At 44.3% G+C, this 19,930-nt stretch overlaps 1 long non-coding RNA gene and 1 pseudogene across 1 annotated transcript in view; one reads left to right on the top strand and one right to left on the bottom strand.

Annotated features, from left to right (window-relative positions):
- Positions 1 to 4,410: 4,410 nt before the first annotated feature.
- Positions 4,411 to 19,930, top strand: part of LOC137332103 (uncharacterized) — a 71,382-nt gene continuing 55,862 nt past the window's right edge. The window contains exon 1 of the long non-coding RNA XR_010965582.1: positions 4,411 to 4,640. This is a non-coding gene — a long non-coding RNA (uncharacterized lncRNA). The remainder of the gene's footprint in view (positions 4,641 to 19,930) is intronic.
- Positions 7,503 to 7,675, bottom strand: LOC137332652 (U2 spliceosomal RNA; annotated as a pseudogene).

Here is a 19,930-nt window from a genome sequence, read left to right on the forward strand (position 1 = left end):
ACAACAGCTTGGAGGACATGTGTGATGCCTTGTAAGGCCACTTCTAATGTCTCTGTCAGCCTGTTTAAGGCAACAGAATGAGTCTGCACGGCCATTGTCAGGGCCTGAAAGGGCTCATTTGTGAACCATGCTTGAAGATCAATGGAGGCTGCCATTCTCTGCATCGTGGACATTCCAGCACTTACCTGTGCCACCAGTCCACTATTGCTGGAGGTGGACTCCTCCATCCTCTCCACTCTTGTGGAGAGTGCATGTGGCATGTCTTCCAATACCTCGCAAATGTGCTGCTGTCCCTCGATCGTTCTGCTTTTAAAGGATGGCCCCCGGGGTTCAACATCTGTATCTAGCTGAGCAGAGCCTGGAGAGGAGTGCATCCACTGACATGGACTCTCCACAACCGCCTCTGCCACCAGTGTCTGCTCGTGCTCACTTGTGTGTGGTGACTCACCAGGTGCCAACCCAACTAACTGATTACTAGGACCCACTGAGGCGTGAGTATCTGTGCTGGTGGATGGCTCACTGAGATGTGACAATGCGCTCTGAGAGGCCGGAATCTCCTCTGAGGATTCACCCTTTTCCGTCACTTCAGTGGTTGAAGGCCTGGAAGAGAACAGAAGGTGATATTAAGAATCATCACATATGTAATGTTGCAATGGGCATACTGAAGTGTTCGACATGTCAATCATTAATAACATCAATTCATGTTGTGTGTGATGAATGTTAAAGTTCTGTCACCTGACATTTATGGGGTGCCAGTCTTGGCATCCCCAAGGGACAGGCACTCGAGGGTGCGGCTAATTTCCCGGGCCTCCTCCTCCGCTTCTGTGAGGACCTCTCTAGTCCACACCCTCTCCCATGCATTCTGAGCTAACTTCTCCTATAAGGGGAGAAAGTACAGACATGTGAGTGAGTGAGGGTGAAGTGGTCAGCCGATGAATGCATTGCTTTGGGTGAGGCTGACCGTGAAAGAGATTCATCAGAGGGTGAGCATGAGACAGAGACATCACATTGGATCAGGATTAGGGTGAGTGGTAGTGGTGGGGTCACAAATGGGGAGGTGAGGAAGTGCTTAGAAAGTGAAGGTAAGTTGACAATGAGCCTTAAGTGGGTGTGAGGAGTGATGTGATGTAGTAGGCTTGGCAGTGCAGAATGTGTGTGTGTGGGGGGGGCGGGGGGGGGGGGGTGGAGAGGGTGATGTGCAGGTGAATCAGTAAGTGTACGCACTTTTCCTGACCTGGTTCGGTCATTGAAGCGCTTCCTACACTGCACACAAGTGCGAGAGATGTTGCTCCTGTTGGTCACCTTCTCTGCCACCTTGAGCCAGGCCTTCTTGGTGGCAGAGACAGGGTGCTTCCTCCTGTTCGCCAGGTAGAATACTTGCCTCCCCCTCCTCACCCCAGCTAGCAACACCTCAAGTGAGGCATAACTGTACTTTGGGGCAGGCATGCTCCTCGCCTGCTCCATTTTCTTCGGAATTTCTTGTTTCTCCAACAAAAGCCATTGCATCATTGGCCCTTTAAATACAAACACTCCAGCTGACAGCAGGTCATGCGGATGCGCAGTCCGCCCGCTGCGCAGCTTTCAGACGGCAAACCCGGGAGCCATGTTAAGGGCTATCAATTATGTCATGATCGCGTGGGGAAATGTAGGGATTTTTTTTCGGGTTTCCAATGTGCCAATTGACCCCCCACCCTGCGCTGACATCCCGTCGGTATATTAAAATCTTGCCCATTATAGCACACAGCCCCAACATACTCTGAAACAGAGCCTGCCACATTATAGCACGGAGCCCCAACATATTCTGACACAAGAGCCTTACACACTGTACCACAGAGACCCAACACTCTGAAACAGAGCCTGACACACTATAACACAGAACCCCATCACACTCTGAAATAAAGGCGGACACACTCTAACACAGAGCCCCAACACACAATGAAACAAAGCCGGTCACATCGTACCACAAGCCCCAACAAACTATAAAACAGACTGACAAACTGTAACACAGCGTCTCAACACACTCTAAAACAGACTCCAAATACTGTAATACAGAGTCCGAACACACTCTGAAACAGAGTCTGAAACACTGTTACACAAGCCCCAACAGTCTGAAATAGAGACGGACACACGGTAACACAGAGTACCAACACACAATGAAACAGAGCCTGTCATATCGTAACACAGAGCCTCAACAAACTATAAAACAGACTCTGACAAACTGTAACACAGAGCCCCAAAACACTCTGAAACAGAGCCTTCCACATTATAACACAGAGTCCCAACAAACTCTGAAACAGAGCCTGACACACAGGAACAGAGGGATCTGGGGATATGTGTGCACAAATCGTTGAAGGCGGCAGGGCAGGTTGAGAAAGCAGTTAAAAAAGCATACGGGGACCTGGGCTTTATAAATACAGGCATCGAGTACAAAAGCAAGGAAGTCACGATGAACCTTTATAAAACACTGGTTCGACCACAACTTGAGTATTGTGTCCAGTTCTGGGCACTGCACTTTAGGAAGGATGTGAAGGCCTTAGAGAGGGTGCAGAGGAGATTTACTAAAATGATTCCAGGGATGAGGGACTTAAATTACGTGGATAGCCTGGAGAAGCTGGGATTGTTCATCTTGGAACAGAGAAGGTTGAGAGGTGATTTGATAGAGGTATTCCAAATCATGAAGGGTCTAACAGAGTAGATAGAGAGAAACTGTTCCCATTGGCGAAAGTGTCAAGAACCAGAGAGCATAGATTTAAGGTGATTGGCAAAAGAACCAAAGGTGACATGAGGAAAAACTTTTTAATGCAGCGAGTGGTTGGGATCAGGAATGCACTGCCTGAGGGGGTAGTGGAGACAGATTCAACCATGGCCTTCAAAAGGGAACTGGATAAGTACTTGAAATGAAAAAATGTGCAGGGCTACGGGGATAGGGCAGGGGAGTGGGACTAGCTGGATTGCATAGAACCGGCGCAGACTCGATGGGCCGAATGGCCTCCTTCTGTGCTGTAACCTTTCAATGATTCTATAATACAGAGCCCCAACACACTCTGAATCAGAGCGTGACACACTGTAATACAGAGCCCCAACATAGAGCCTGGCACACTATAACACAAAACCCCAACTGATTGTTGTAAACAATTTTACAACACCAAGTTATAGTCCAGCAATTTTATTTTAAATTCACAAGCTTTCGGAGGCTTTCTCCTTCCTCAGGTGAACGATGTGGACAGTCCATCACCGGCATCTCCACATCATGGCTACCAACTGATTGTGGCACAGAGGCACAGCTATGACACCTAGCCGCAATCTGCTATGACATGGAGCCCTGACTGACTGCTGCAATGAGACTCAATGTGTTGAGGTATAATTTTGTGTCTGTCTTCTTATACATGCAAAGTTCCCAATTTAAGCCATACCATGTTGGAGAGGTGGCAAATGCAGACCAAGTAGGAAGAATCAGAAGCACGGTTATCCTGGGTCATTCGGACGTGCCTCCTGGAGGACTATGCTGTTTTGTTTTGTTTTTATTCAAGATGATGCTCATTTTTTTTCTTTGCCAAATCCATTTTAGGCTAGAATTTGATTTTGTAAAATAAACATGGTCAAATTCTTCCCAATCATCTGAAACTTCTTATTCTCTGTCAGACATCCTTCATTTCAATCATTATCCCATGGCGCCCCCTTCTGTTCACAACAATATCTTCTCATATATGTCATGAGTTTTGCTCCTTACACAATTTTGTTCTCTTTAAAGCTGGGTAGATAATGCACCATCCACCTCCTGAGAGAGTGCGTAGGTGCCATGTCTCTACAACCTACCCTCTAATTAAGAGGTGTAAAAAAGCAACCTGGGCTGACTTCCAAATGCACTATTTTCCCTTCCTTTTTGTGAGGAAGGGCCTGGGTTTAGCTTATCACCGCACCACCACCATCCAGCCTCAGTTCAGCACCTCCATATCTCGTTTTGTGAGACTATGCCGTTGTGCACTAAAAATGTAACAAGTATAAAAGGATTGTTCAATGCAATGTATGTAATCATGAAATACATTTAATATGTAACCAGAAATAATGCATTAATCCATTTGTATTAACTATATTTATTTTAGGTAATCACATTTATTCAGTATATTAAAGTAATTACGTTGGACAAGGTGTATTTAAATCCCACAGTTAACACTTTGTTTGAGTTTCATAGACATAGAAGAATCTAGCATGTCTGGAAAAAGGCAAACTACATTCCCCAAAAGAGATAAGGGAAACATTAAGTGTCTTGCCATTGTCTAGAACACGTTACTGTTACCAGCCTAATCTCCTCGTCAAATTGATGATGTTAAGTCAGCATGCCACATGATCCTCAGCCACAGTGTATAAATATACAGCTCGAACAAAGGCTCAGAGTAGAGGAATCCCGACGGTGCAGACCAGATTTGTCCGGGCGGACATAAATGCTGGCAGGAGCCTAACGCCTGCGTAGTCTGAGACAAGATTTGTCTGGGTGGATGTAAATGCTGGCAGGAGCCTAAGGCCTGTGTAATCTGAAGAAGTCTGCAGAAAGTAGGATCCGCAGGATCCAAAGGGTGACAGCCAAGAGGACCGCGAGAGGTGAGAGGCCAAGGCACGAGCTCTACCCAGCGTGGAACCAGGTAATATATCTTCAGTTTCCATTCTGTAAACTGCTGCTTAAATACTAGGTGTATTAAACTGTTCTTTGCAATAATGTACTTGCCACTGTAACCACTTGGTGTCAACTCGAATTTTTCGGAACTGGGAAGTAAGTAGCAGAACAGGGGCTCCCTAAGCAGTCCTAGATCGTATTCCCAATACTTTGACAGCACAGTTACGATTTGGATTTAGCAAAATCCTGAGCTACTTTCTGTTTTCCCCATTCCATGGGCATTATAGTAAAATGTTTGATGTTGGTCAGTAAATGACAATTCCACTTTCATGGCAATCAATCTGATCAAATCATTACTCATTCATTCATTCATTCAACCTTATTACTCATTGTGCAGTATGTCTTCTACTGATTTTCAGCATTGAACTTCGTTTTGGGCAACCACTTCCAACTGATTCCATGTGTAGCCTGATCTTATTGCTTAGGCATCCACAGTTCTATGCCAATTGTTTTTTGACCTGTCTAATCTTCTTTTCCCTTTGGGATTCCATTTCAAGGACTGTCTAGTGACACAGGTCTGAGGTTTTCATAGAATCATAGAATCATGGAAAATTTATGGTACAGAAGGAGCCATTCGGCCCATCGTGTCCGCGTCAGCCGAAAATGAGCCACCCAGCCTAATCTTACTTTCCAGTACTCATCCCAGGAATCAATCTAGTGAACCTTCATTGCACCCCTCTAAGGCAAGTATATCCTCCCTTAGGTTAGGAGACCAAAATCGTACACAGTATTCCAGTTGTTGTCTCACCAGAGTCCTATATAATTGCAGCAAGACCTCCTTACTCTTATACTCCAACCCCCTTGCAATAAAGGCTAAAATATTATTTCCCTTCCTAATTGCTTGCTGTACCTGCATGTTAACTTTTTGTGATTCATGTACAAGGACACCCAAGTCCCTCTGACTATCGACATTTCTTAGTCTCTCACCTTTCAAAGAATATTCTGCTTTTCTATTCTTCCTAACAAAGTGGATAATTTCACATTTCCCCACATTATACTCCATCTACCACCTTCTCGCCCACTCACTTAACCTGTCTATATCCCTTTGCAGCCTCTTTGCATCCTCCTCACAGCTTAATTTCCCACCTAGCTTTGTATCATCAGCAAACTTGGATACATTATACTTGGTCCCCTTATCTAAGTCATTGATGTAGATTGTAAACAACTGAGGCCCAAGCACTGATCCCTGCGGCACCCCACTAGTTACAACCTGCCAACCTAAAAATGACCCGTTTATTCCTACTCTCTGTTTTCTGACCGTTAATCAATCCTCAATCCACACTAATATATTACCACCAATCCCATGAGCCCTAATCTTGTGTAACAACGTCTTGTGTGGCATCTTATCGAATGCCTTTTGAAAATCCAAATCGTCTACATCCACTGGTTCCCCTGCTAGTTACACCTTCAAAAAACTCTAATAGATTTGTCAAGCACGATTTTCCCTTCCTAAAACTGTGTTGACTCTGCCTATTCATATTATGATTTTCTAAGTGCCCTGTTACTACATACTTAATAATAGATGCTAACATTTTCCCGACTACTGATCTCAGGCTAACTGGCCTATAGTTCCCTGTTTTCTCTCTCCCTCCTTTCTTGAATAGTGGGGTTACATTTGCTACCTTCCAATCCATGGGGACCGTTCTAGAATCTAGGGAATTCTGGACGATCAAAGCCAACGTATCCACTATCTCTGCAGCCACCTCTTTTAAATCCTAGGATGTAGGCCATCAGGTCCAGGGGATTTATCGGCTTTTTGTCCCATCAATTTCTCCAGTACTTTTTCTTTACTAATCGGAATTGTTTCAAGTTCCTCACCCTCATTAGACCCTTGGTTCCCCACTATTTATGGTATATTATTTGTGTCTTCTACTGTGAAGACAGATACAAAATATTTGTTTGACGTCTCTGCCATTTCCTTATTCCCCATTAGAATTTCTCCTGTCTCATTAGGGACCAATGTTTACTTTCACTAATCTCTTCCTTTTTACATACTTGTAGAAGTTCTTACAATCTGTTTTTATATTTCTTGCCAGTTTACTTTCATATTCAATTTTCTCCCTTTTTATCAATTTCTTGGTCATCCTTTGCTGATTTCTAGAACCCTTCCAATCCTCAGGCTTACTACTCTTTTTGGCAACATTGTAAGCCTCTTCTTTTAATCTAATGCTATCCTTAACTTCTCTAGTTAGCCACGGTTGGATCACTTTTCCCATGGAGTTTTAATTCCTCAAGGGAATGTATATTCGTTGAAAATTATGAATTATTTCTTTAAATGTTTGCCATTGATTATCTACTGTCATATTTTTAACATAATTTCCCAATCTACCTTAGCCAATGCACCCCTCACACCTACGTAATTGGCTTTGTTTAAATTTAAGACCCTAGTTTCGGACTTAACTACATTCCTCTCAAACTCAATATAAAATTTTATCATATTATGATCACTCTGCCCCAAAGGATACTTAACTATAAGATTACTATTTAACTCTGTCTCATTACACAATACTAGATCTAAAATAACCTGTTCCCTGGTTGGTTCCTCGACATATTGTTCTGGAAAACTGTTTCGAATGCATTCCATGAACTCGTCCTCCAGACTACTTTTGCCAATTTGGTTTGCCCAGTCTATATGAAGTTTAAAGTTCCCTGCGATTATTGCATTACCCTTGTTACTTGCTCCTCTAATTTCCTGATTTATATTTTGTCCAACACTATAACTACTGGGTTTTTTTAAGTGCAATATATCAGCTTTATTCTCAGTAGTAATACTTACACACGTACAGAGATGCTGGAAAAACCTGTTTTTCATTTTAAATATTTCCCCACAGGGAGGTGCATCGTTCCCAGTGACACTGCAATACTGGGTCGATGCGTGGAGTGGATGGAGCAAGCCCCTATTCCATCTCCCTGTTACAAAAATCAAATTCATATATGGTCCCCAGTTAGGGGACGTATCAGATATTAAACTGATAAGAACAGATTTTTTTTCAAAGAATATATTTTATTCATAAAATTTGTGATAATAAACAATACAGTTGTCATATCACATTTCAAACGTACACTATACAGATTTTACAATTTGCAAGATACATAAAGTACAGTTCAAATATGATTCCAACAAACAGTTACACATCGTACATAATTACAGTTCATGACACTCTAGGGTGCCTCATTGCATCACAATCAATACAGCTTATTGATTCCAGAATCATTACAGGTACATTACATTACATTAATTTGTATTTTACATTTGCCCGAGGGGGGGTTTTCCCTGATTGCAGCCCCACAGTGTGCAATGGCGGGAAGGCTCTAAACGGTAGCCTTTCCCCACAGAGCCTTTGCGGCGGCCGCAGCCAGCTTCAGTGTGTCCCTGAGCACATAGTCCTGGACCTTGGAATGTGCCAGTCTGCAACACTCGGTCGAGGACAGTTCCTTGCACTGGAAGACCAGCAAGTTTCGGGCAGACCAAAGGGCGTCTTTCACCGAATTGATGGTCTTCCAGCAGCAGTTGATGTCTGTCTCGGTGTGCGTCCCTGGGAACAGCCCATAGAGCACAGAGTCCTGTGTTACAGAACTGCTAGGGACGACCCTGGACAGATACCACTGCATCTCTCTCCAGACTTTCTTTGCAAAGGCACGTTCCAGAAGGAGATGGGTGACGGTCTCGTCTCCACCGCAGCCTCCTCGGGGACAGCGTGCGGTGGCACTGAGACGTCGGGAGTGCATGAAGGATCTGACGGGAAGGGCCCTTCTCACCACCAGCCAAGCTACGTCTTGGTGCTTGTTTGAAAGCTCTGGCTTAGGGGACATGTGAACTACCTTTTCTAAAAGTCAAGTACCCTGGAATATTTAGTTCCCATCCTTGGTCACCTGCAACCATGTCTCAGTAACGGCTTCTAGATCAAACCCATTTATCTCTATTTGTGCCATTAATTCATCTAACTTGTTACGAATGCTTTGTGCTTTCAGATGTAGCGCCTCTAATTTTAAGTTTTTACTATTTTTCCTGATTGTGACCTTAGTCACTAATGTCTTATTACCATTGTTAAACTCTCTGTCCCTTCCTTTATATCTAGAGGACTAGAGTACAAGGGGGCACAAGTTATGCTGCAGCTATACAAAACCCTGGTTAGACCACACCTGGAGTACTGTGAGCAGTTCTTGGCACCGCACCTTCGGAAGGACATATTGGCCTTGGAGGGAGTGCAGCGTAGGTTTACTAGAATGATACCCGGACTTCAAGGGTTAAGTTACGAGGAGAGATTACAGAAATTGGGGTTGTATTCTCTGGAGTTTCGAAGGTTAAGGGGTGATCTGATCGAAGTTTATAAGTTATTAAGGGGAACGGATAGGGTGGATAGAGGGAAACTATTTCCGCTGGTTGGGGATTTTAGGAGTAGGGGGCACAGTCTAAAAATTAGAGCCATACCTTTCAGGAGCGAGATTAGAAAACATTTCTACACACAAAGGGTGGTAGAAGTTTGGAACTCTCTTCCGCAAACGGCAATTGATACTAGCTCAATTGCTAAATTTAAATCTGAGATAGATAGCTTTTTGGCAACCAAAGGTATTAAGGGATATGGGCCAAAGGCAGGTATATGGAGTTGGATCACAGATCAGCCATGATCTTATCAAATGGCGGAGCAGGCACGAGGGGCTGAATGGCCTACTCCTGTTCCTATGTTCCTATGTTCCTGACACACTCTGCTTGTTTTTACCCAGGTCATTAATATATATCAAAAAGAGCAGTGGGCCTAATACTGACCCCTGGGGGTCACCACTGTATACTTCACTCCAGTCTGAAAAACAACCATTCCCCACTACTCTCTGCTTTCGGTTCCTTAGCCAATTTTGTACCCATGCTGCCACTGTCCCTTTAATCCCATGGGATTTAATTTTGTTAACAAGTCTATTATGTGGTACTTTATCAAATGCCTTTTGAAAATCCATATACACAACATCAACTGCACTATCCACATCAACCCTCTCCATTACTTCATCAAGTTGGTCAAACAATTTTCCTTTAACAAATCCATACTGACTTTCATTCATCAGTCCAAACTTTTCCATGTGCCAATTAATTTTGCACCAGATTATTATTTCTAAAAGTTTCTCCACCACATGTGCATATTATAGCTACCCAATATACTGTCACTAATATTGTCCTCTGTCGTACCACGAATGCCCATCTTTCGATCCACTGCTATCTTATTCTGCATTATTAGAAGTAAAGTCTTTGGACAAAGTTGGAAAAAAGTCTAACCAATTTATTTTCTCCAAGTGCTCAGTGCATGTGCCTTTACTTTTTTTTACCCCAGTGCCTCTCCTTGGTTACATTGTACGATATGTGTTCTCCAGTACCTATTCCTAGTGTTCGTTCTATGCAGTTCCTCAGTGGGACAAGTAATTGAGTGGCTGGCATCAATAGGAGTCTCTTGAGACTGAGATGGTGCTGAACCTCCTTGTGCTGACTCATAAGATAGTCCTACAATTGTTTCCATGACATCCTGTGCTATATGCTGGATGGTCCTGTATGCTATCTGGCATGCCTTTTGTCATCAATACGAGGCAGAGACCAGATGTAGCATCATCGTAAATGACAGTAGCCTCGTCATTGAAAGAAGAAGAAAGAAATAAAGCCTTGCATTTATTTAGCACCTTTCACAACCTCAGGACGCCTCAAAGTGCTTTACTGTCAATGAAGTACATTAGAAGTGTAGCCACTGTTGTAACAATTTGCTCACAGCAAGGTCCCACAAACAGCAATGTGGTAACGACCAGATAATCTGTTTTTTTAGTGATGTTGGTTGAGGGATAGACCAGGACACTGTCTACTCCAGCCATGCCTTTGGTTGTAGGCGCTCCGTCAGTATGTGCACTGATCTGCTTGGAGCAAACCTCTGGGTAGCAATAAGATTTCTGAAGCCAGACAAGAAAGTCTAGTGTGCATTTAAGCCCAACACCTCCATACCAGCAGTGTGAGCATTCACGAGAGTTACTCCCATTGTAGGAAGAACGTCTGTCACTAGAGACTCTCCTGCAGATACCTGTGCAGTTGCCATGGTCTCCACGGTGGATTTCTGTTCCAATAAGCCACTGTACATAACTGCCCAATGCAGCTCGTGGACTCATTCACAGTCATCATCAGACTTTGCAAGGTATTTTGCACACTTCCAATTTTCTGCAGATAGCAAACGTCTTTAATATACAGGCCAGAATTCCTGAGCTCTGCAGCTGAAGAAAGATGTAACCTGGCCCTCCGACCACCAGGTTCCTCATCCACCATCGCTATGAGCAATATCATAAGGATGGCTTCCATCGCAATGGGTAATATAAGTACAACATTAGAGAATTTGAATAACCCAGTAATAGACAGGGGAGTTTTAAGTTCAGAATGCTGATACACTGGAAACATTTATTGATCAAAAGGAAAGCTCTAAAGTCTAAACAAAGCAATTCACGCTCTCGAAAATTACAGTCAGAATGATCTGACAACTAAATGTGTTATCTGGAGCCGAGCTATTTATATCATTGCTCTTTCCATCTCAATAGTCAAAGTGTTTATTTTTAGGAGTCATGAAGACAGTAAACAGATTTGGTAATGGCAACTGCTTCTGTGCCCACTGCTTACACTGCAGTGGCCTCAGCTGGAGTATTGTATTCAATTCTGGGCACCACACTTTAGGAAGGATGTCAAGGCCTTAGAGAGGGTGAGAAAAGATTTACTAGAATGGTACCAGGGATGAGGGACGTCAGTTATGTGGAGAAACAGGAGAAGCTGGGGTTGTTCTCCTTGGATCAGAGAAGGTTAAGGGGAGATTTGATAGAGGTGTTCAAAATCATAAACGGTTTTGACAGTGTAAATAAGAAGAAACTGTTTCCAGTGGCAGAAGGGTTGGTAACCAGAGGACACAGAATTAAGATGATCGGCAAAAGAGCCAGAGACGACATGAGGAAACATTTTTTTACGCAGCGAGTTGTAATGATCTGGAATGCACTGCCCGAAAGGGTGGTGGAAACAGATTAAATAGTAACTTTCAAAAGGGAATTGGATAAATACTTGAAGGGAAAACTTTACAGGGCCATGGGGAAAGAGCAGGGGAATGGGGCTAATTGGATAGCTCTTTCAAAGAGCTGGCACAGGCATGATGGGCTGAATGGCCTCCTCCTGTTGCTATGATACTTTACTGGTCACTAACTTGTGCTTCCTTCACACCATAAGGCAAGCATACAATGGAAGTAGAAGGCCAGCCCAGTAACTAGGAAGGCATCATGTTGCTTTAAATTTATGATTATATAGCTATTTTAAATTTTAGTACAAAACTTTAGATTCCTGGGGCTTGATTTTCCTCCAATTCACGAGTTAACAGCATGATGTGATTTGCACCTGCGCATGTGACCTCACTGCTAACCCACTTACATTTCCTGGATGGGTCCCTGATTTATTTTTGAAGAGTGGGATCGCAGTGACAAAAGCACTGCCTATTGATTAACCGCCAGTGAGAGGGAAGGAAATTCAGTACTTCTGCAGCATTTAAATACTCAGCTGATTAAAGGAGCAGATTTTTTTTGGCAGGGAGCATGAGAATAGTGCAGCAATGAATCAGAAAAGAGCCGCCTTATGGGGTTCAGCAGCAAGAAGGGCTCCCAGATTTATAGGATGCTTCCATGCACCTCCTTCCAGCAGAAATAAGGCTCAGAAGTGAAAGTCTCCTTGGAACTGAGGGTGGGAAGCCACATAAAGGGGTGGTCCATACTTAATGGAGGGAGGTGGCAGGGGGCACCACCCCACAAACTGCCACACTGTGCAGTAAGAGTTTAATGACCTCACAAGGTTGGCCAAGATAAGTGAAGGCAACGTTCCCCATGCACATTATGTAGAAATTATAGAGGCACAACTCACCTCCATACCTCTTCTGCCCTCTCGGTCTCATTACCTAAGTGACAGGAAAACTCTCTTATTCATAGGGAACCTCTGGAAACAATACTGAACCAAGTTAACTCCAAATCTCTGTGAGAACTCATACAGCCTGCCCAAAAAATGGGCACAATGAGGTCCAATTTCTACCCCATTAAATCCACTTGAAGAGAACACTTTTTAGCTCATAGATACAAAAACAGGAGAGTCTGTAGGAAATGGGGAAGTAGGAGGCAAAGTGGCAAGATCAGGTTGATAAAGACAGAGCAAGAGGAAGCACAGGCCATTTCAGCTCTATGTGGATTATCAAAATGTAACAATGGACATGTATTCAGCTGCTACTTTTCTCAAGTACTTCTATGAGGTATAGCCTCAGGGATACTGCTGTGCTGCTCATACTGCCACTTATCGGAACATAGGAACAGGAGGAGGCTATTTAGCCGCTAGAGCCTGTTCTGCCATTCAATTAGAGCATGGCTGATCTGCACCTCAACTACATTTACCTGCCGTTGCTCTATACCCTTAACAAAAAGCTATTTATCTCAGTCTTGAAAACTCCAAATGTGCTAGCATCTACAGCCTTTTAGGGGAGAGAGTTCCAGATTTCCACTACCCTTTGTGTGAAAAAGTGCTTCCTGATTTCATTCCTGAATGGCCTAGCTCTAATTTTAAGATTGTGCTGCATTGTTTTGCATTACCCCATCAGAAGAAATAGCTTTTCTGTACCTACCCTATTGAATCCTTTTATCATTTTAAACACCTCAATTAGATCACCACTAAACCTTCTAAACTCAAGGGAATGTAAGGAAAATTTATGAAACCTGCCCTCATAATTTAACACTTTTAGCCCTGGTATCATTCTGGTGAATCTGCACTGCACACCCTCCAAGGCCAATCCATCCGTCCTGAGGTCCAGTGCTCAAAACTGAACGCAGTATTCCAGATGGGGTCTGACCACAACTGAAGCATAACTTGGTCCCTTTTGTTTTCCAGCCCCCTTTGAGATAAATATTTAAATTGTAGAGAAAAAAAAGAGATGGGGCATGATCCAAGGGTTTAAGATTGTAGGGGGTGGTGGTGTGTGTCAGCTTCACCTCTGACTTCTGAGCGGTCCAAATCGCTCCCACTCCCTGGGTTCTAGACCTTGGACTTATTTGGGGGTTGTGACAAAGTGCAGCAGACAACTGGTTTTAGTGCAAGAAACTTTGACCTTTATTCAAGAGAGGAAATACAACACAACAATCTTAACACTCTAATAAAATGGGGAACACTTCAGTACACACGAGGGAAATTACAGTAGAAAGATACCTCACCCCTCCCAAATCCCACTGTACTAGTTAGGTTGGACTCTAAAGGACCAGGGATAATGCTCACCAAACGAAACCTTGACAGTAATTCACCCAGAGGTAAGTCAGAAATAGATTGTAGAGTGAAAACTTTGCGGATCTTCGGTTTTCTCCCAAGTTGGTTTTCTTTGGTCGCGGTGGCTCCATATTACCCGGTTGGTTGGTGGTAATATTCAGTTGGTTGTTTCGTAAGGCCCTTGTTGCCGCGAGGTTTCTGACGGTCACTGGGACTGTTGCTCTGGTTTCTTCTTGTGTGTCGGCCTGCTTCTAGAGCTGCTGACCTTCCCTGTCGAACTGCTTTCCTTGTTGTCTGCTGGAAACTGCTCTTCTTTCCAGACACAGGCAGAACCAAGACAAGCAGCCCACCAGACCCAGCAAGCCAGAGAGAGAGAGAGAGAGCTTTCGCCTTGTGGATGTCTCTCTTACAATGGTCTGTTTAAAACAGTTCTTACAAAGTTCTTTGATGGCCTTTTGATGGTCACAATCATATTGCAAATTGCTTCTCCCAATGTGTCATTGTTTTAATTCTGATTTAGAGCTTGTCACATAAGGCTTCCTTTTGTATCCAACTCCAAGGTGTTGTTGGTTTTGCTTTAAAACAAAAGCATGGCCCCACCATGTCTGGAAAAGTTACCTCTTTCAATGGGAGTGATTGTCGACCCCCTGCTGTCCGTTTTGCATTAAAACAAAGACATGTCTGAAGCAGTAATTCTCCCACCTTCCACGTGTGGGTTGTGGATTCGTCTGGTGACCTTTCACCTATCCTTCCATCTTAGGATTTTAGACAGGGGCCAAAGTTTTTCCATACTCAGGGAAAATGTGAATTTCTTTAGGGTTTTTCTCTGAGTTTATTGGGGGATCTGTGAATTTTGAGAATCTTACAAGATGCAGCAGAGATAACATAATTTGTACATTGTTTTGGACTGCAACCACAAAACAGGGGGATGTAGGATCAAAATTAATAATCCGAAAGCAAGACAAAAGATTGAAATAGTTTCATAACTATTGCAGCTGTTGAACAGAATCCCAGCAAATGGAGTTGATGCTGGAGTTGATTATCTCCTTCAAAGATGAGCGAAATGAAGTAACAGAAAGGGTTGATGTTGTGTATATAGACTTTTAAAAGGCATTTGATAAAGTACCACATAATAGACTTGTTGGCAAAATTGAAGTCCATGGGAATTAAAGGTACAGTGGCTGTGTGCATACAAAATTGGCTAAGGGATAGACAGCAGAGGGTAGTGGTGAACGGCTGTTTTTCAGACTGGACAGTAGTGTGCAGTGGTGTCCCCCAGGGGTCAGTTTTGGAACCACTATTCTTTTAGATATGTATCAATGACCCGGACTTGGGTATACAGAGCATAATTTCAAAGTTTGCAGATGACACAAAACTCAGAAATGTAATAAACAGCTAGGAGGATAGTAACAGACTTCAGGAGGTCATAGACAGACTGGTAAAATGGGCAGTTGAAATTTAACACAGAGAGGTGATACATTTTGGTAGGAAGAATGAGGAGAGGCAATATAAACTAAATGGTACAATTTTAAAGGGGGTGCAGGAACAGAGAGACCTGGGGGTGTACGTACACAAATCTTTGATGGTAACAGGACAAGTTGAAAAGACTGTTAGAAAAGATTGCGGGATCGTTGGCTTTATAAATAGAGGCATAGAGTACAAAATCAAGGAGGTTATGCTAAACCTTTATAAAACACTGGTTAGGCCCTGCTAGAGTATTGTGGCCAATTCTGGGCACCACACTTTAGGAAGGATGTTAAGGCCTTAGAGAGGGTGCAGAGGGATGAAAGACTTCAGTTACGTGGCGAGACTAGAGAAACTGGGGTTGTTCACCTTCGAGCAGAAAAAGTTAAGGGGAGATATGATAGAGTTGTTCAAAATCATGAAGGGTTTTGATAGAATAAAAAAGGAGAAACTATTTCCACTGGCAGAAGGTTCGGTAACCAGAGGACACAGATTTAAGGTAATTGGCAAAAGAACCAGAGGTGACATGAGGACCAACATTTTTACACAGCGAGTTGTAATGATCTGGAATGCACTGCCTGAAAGGGTGGTGGAAGCAAATTCAATAGTAACTTTCAAAAGGGAATTGGATAAATACTTGAAGGGGAAATATTTGCTGGGCTATGGAAAAAGAGCAGTGGAGCGGGACTAACTGACAACAAGAGAGAGTCTAACCACCTCCCCTTGACATTCAAAGGCATTATCATCGCCGAATCCCCCACCATCAACATCCTGGGGGGTCATCATTGACCAGAAACTTAACTGGACCAGCCATATAAATACTGTGGCTGCAAGAGCAGGTCAGAGGCTGGGTATTCTGCGGCGAGTGACTCACCTCCTGACTCTCCAAAGCCTTTCCACCATCTACAAGGCACAAGTCAGGAGTGTGATGGAATACTCTCCACTTGCTTGGATGAGTGCAGCTCCAACAACACTCAAGAAGCTCGACACCATCCAGGACAAAGCAGCCCGCTTGATTGGCACCCTATCCATCACCCTAGACATTCACTCCCTTCACCACCGGCGCACTGTGGCTGCAGTGTGTAGCATCCATAGGATGCACTGCAGCAACTTGCCATGGCTTCTTCGACAGCACCTCCCAAACCCGCAACCTCTACCACCTAGAAGGACAAGGGCAGCAGGCACATGGGAACAACACCACCTGCACGTTCCCCTCCAAGTCACACACCATCCTGACTTGGAAATATATCGCCGTTCCTTCATCGTTGCTGGGTCAAAATCCTGGAACTCCCTTCCTAACAGCACTGTGGGAGAACCTTCACCACACAGACTGCAGCGGTTCAAGAAGGCGGCTCACCACCACCTTCTCAAGGGCAATTAGGGATGGGCAATAAATGCTGGCCTCGCCAGCAATTCCCACATCCCATGAACGAATAAAAAAAACTGGAGAACACTTTCAAAGAGCCGGCACAGGCATGATGGGCTGAATGGCCTCCTTCTGTGCTGTTTCATTATATGATTCTATGATTCTATAACTATCTGATTGGAAATGGGATTGAAGATTGCAGGGATAGCATTACATGGAATTACATAGAATGTACAGCACAGAAACAGGCCATTCGACCCAACAGATCAATGCTAGTGTTTAGGCTCCACATGACCCTCCTCCTTCCCTACTTCATCTAACCATATCAACATATCCTTCTATTCCTTTCTCCCTCATGTGTTTATCTAGCTTCCTCTTAAATGCATCAATGCTAGTCGCCTCAACTTCTCCTTGTGGTAGCTAGTTCCACATTCTAACCACTCTCTGGATAAAGAAGTTTCTCCTGAATTCCCTATTGGATTTATTAGTGACTATCTTATATTTACTGCCCCTAGTTCTGGTCTCCCCCACAAGTGGAAACATCTTCTCTACGTCTACCTATCAAACCCTTTCATAATCTTAAAGACCGCTATCAGATATCAAAAGGGAGAAAATAGAATATGAAAGTAAACGAGCAAGAAATATAAAAACGGATTGTAAGAGTTTCTATAAGTATGTAAAAAGGAAAAGAGTAGCAAAAGTTAACATTGGTCCCTTAGATGCTAAGACAGGAGAAATTATAATGGGGAATAAGGAAATGGCAGAGATGATAAACAAATATTTTGTATCTGTTTTCACAGTAGAAGACACAAAAAGTTTACCAAAAATAGTGGGGAACCAAGGGACTAATGAGAGCAAGGAACTTAAAGTAGTTAATATCAGTAGAGAAAAAGTACTGGAAAAAAAGCCGCTAAATCCCCTTGATCTGCTGACCTACATCCTAGGGTTCTAAAAGAGGTGGCTGCAGAGATGGTTCTAACAGAGGTGGCTTCCAACTTAAATTCCACCCTTCATGTTTCGGATCCACCCATGATTACAGATATCTCCATGATATTCAGCGTTCATCGAACCACTGCTCTCGCCGCTTCCGGTTTTTCTCTGAGTTTATTGGGGGATCTGTGAATTTTGAGAATCTTACACTCCCCCCTGTGATACTTTAACCTTGCTTCAAGTATCATACTGGTCAAAGGTGAGCAAAATTCTCGATCCTTGAGAGCCAACCTTCCCCTGTAGTTTACCTATCGAAGACCCAAAACATACATTCTCCTTTAGGTTCAGATGCAGACACAGGTAAGAATTCAGTTACATTCATATCCAAGCACGGAGGGGGTCCAACACCCCTGCACCACTTGGAAAATACGTTACATACATAGAAAAATAATACACGGTAAACAATAATACTTAAACTACCAACCACCTTATACAAAATTTAACTGAAACACCCAAACTTAACAATCTCAAAATTAAATAACAGAAGCTATGTACATCCGCTGCCCATCCCCGGGCGGCCAGGCTAATCCCTGTTCGGGTTACAACACTCTACTCCCTTCGGTGTGGCTGCCCTGTCCTGTACCTTTTGTCCCTCCGCCGCTGGCTGGGGACCTCTGTCCTCAGATCGATCCCTGACTTGAGGAGCTGCCCTTTTAAACTGGGGAGCCGGTGACCACGGTTTCTTTGGCTGTGGCGTTCGTGGGGGCCTTCTAGGGACTCTGGCTGGTCGGGGTTTTCTGGCTGGTGAGTCTTTAACTCGAGCCACTGTCCCCTCTTGTGCGGTCTGTGGAATCTCCACTGCCGCTGGCTGGGGATTTCTGTCCTCAGGCTGTACGTCTTCTAAACCTATGTCAGGGGCAGGTAACTCTCTGCCCTCAGGTCCCACCTCGTCTGAGTCCCAGATGAGCGGGGGAGTGTCCCAAACGGTGGGTGGGATGGCCCTTCCCGTAAAACAAGCCACTGCACCCGCTTGTGCAGTCTGTGAGTTTGGTCCTGCTGCAGGCTGAGGATTTTTATTCTCAGACCTTGCCCCAACTGGCTGTTCGCTTCTCGCTTTATCTATGGCCCTTTCCCCAGCGCGTATTGTCAGGCCCAGGAATTTGACCTCCTGCTGGCCAATCTGAGCTTTCTTTGGGTTCACTTTAAAACCTTCCTGCCCGAGCAGTTCCAGCAGTTCGGCCAGAAGTGGGCCATGCTCCTCTCTCGAATCGGTGAATAGGAGCAGGTCATCCACGTATTGTACCAGCTGCCTGGGCTGGCTGAAGCCCTTTAAACTGTTTGCCATGCATTGGTGGAAAATGCTGGGGCTATTGTGGAAGCCCTGAGGCAGACAGTTCCAGGTGTACTGTTGCCCTTTAAAGGTAAAGGCAAACTTGTACTGATCCTCTCTCCTTAAAGGGATGGACCAAAACCCGTTGGAGATATCCAGCACCGTGAAAGTGGTCGCGGATGCTGGGATACTTCCTATCAGGTCGGCAACTGCTGCTACCATGGGTGCACAGGCTGGGATGTTACTGTTGAGCACCCGATAGTCCACTGTGGCCCTCCAGGAGTTGTCCGGTTTTCTAACCGGCCACAGTGGAGAGTTCACGTGGGTGGCTATCGGTCTCAGGACGCCCTGTTGCACTAAAGAGGACATGGCTGCTTCCATGTCTGGCTCCACTTCCCTGGGGAAGTTATATTGCTTTTGTGGTTGGGCCATAGGGTCCCCATCTACACTGACCTCGAACCCGTTGACCCTCCCACAGTCGTGTTTGTGTGTGGCAAATGTGGCTAGGTGGGCTCGCACAAATGCCTGGAACTCCCTTGGGGTATTGCTGACCATGAGTTTGAGGTTATAACCCTCTTTAGGCTTCATGGTGCACAGGGTCCCCTTCCCCTGTTTCCCTGGGATGACTACTACTCCGCCTTCATGTCCTGTATTTGCTCCCCACAGGCAGTGATTCCTCAAATCCACTAGGATCCCGTGGCCTACGATAAAGTCGGCTCCCAGGATCCCTTTTCCACCCTCCACTTCCCACTTCATTAGGATACAGGTCCACTTAGAGCGGAGTGTTCCTAAATGAATGTTCAGCGGGATGGAAAATGAGCCAGCCTGTTCTTTACCTGTGAATCCCGACAGACTGTATGGGACCCCGTTAGATAGAGGTGAGGT

The sequence above is a fragment of the Heptranchias perlo genome, chromosome 14 (genome assembly GCF_035084215.1).
Source record: "Heptranchias perlo isolate sHepPer1 chromosome 14, sHepPer1.hap1, whole genome shotgun sequence".
NCBI classification, from domain to species: Eukaryota; Metazoa; Chordata; class Chondrichthyes; order Hexanchiformes; family Hexanchidae; genus Heptranchias; species Heptranchias perlo.